The sequence below is a fragment of the Triticum dicoccoides genome, chromosome 7B, assembly GCF_002162155.2.
Source record: "Triticum dicoccoides isolate Atlit2015 ecotype Zavitan chromosome 7B, WEW_v2.0, whole genome shotgun sequence".
In the NCBI taxonomy this organism is placed as follows: Eukaryota; Viridiplantae; Streptophyta; class Magnoliopsida; order Poales; family Poaceae; genus Triticum; species Triticum dicoccoides.
The window spans coordinates 704,661,413-704,662,096 of record NC_041393.1 but is presented as its reverse complement, the minus strand read 5'-3'; positions in this window follow the sequence as shown (position 1 = coordinate 704,662,096).

Here is a 684-nt window from a genome sequence, read left to right as displayed (position 1 = left end):
TGCTCTCCTGTCACACATGTGAGTGGATTAGCCATACGTTAGCGCAACACCAACCACATGCCCTAAGGTTTGACCTGCATCACATGCTATGTTGACAGACTACCAGAAGCTAGTAGCAGGCGGCCATGGTGTGGGTGACCAAGGAAGATGATGAAGAAGTCGACGACTAGGAAGGTGAGCTCAAAGCGAAAGATGAAACCCCCACAGTTGATGACCTGGAAGAAACTTCCCAATTGTTCACAATAAACCATAGCAATGCAGAGAACACGAGAGGTAACAAAAATTACAACCAGGTCCATGGACAATCTAGTGACAACTACAAGCACTCACGCAAATCTTGTTGTAGTAAAAAGTAGGGATGTCATCGTGCTCAAACCCAGCAGGACCAGCGCACCAGAGCAGCAACCATCGTTGATGAATAGAGTCGTAGATCGAAAGGATCAAACATGTAGATACACGAACGAAGACTACATCCAAACACACCCACCTAAGCCCAACATCAACATAATCACACGAGATCAGACGGAGACACACCTCCATACATCCTTCAACAATGCTAGACACACCATCTGAACTAGGATCGAACATGGGAGACAGTATTCCTACAGAGGGACATCGTCGCCGCCACAAAGGCCCAATCAAGACACTAAACTTCTAAACCTAACAAAAAGGATAGCGGGGTCG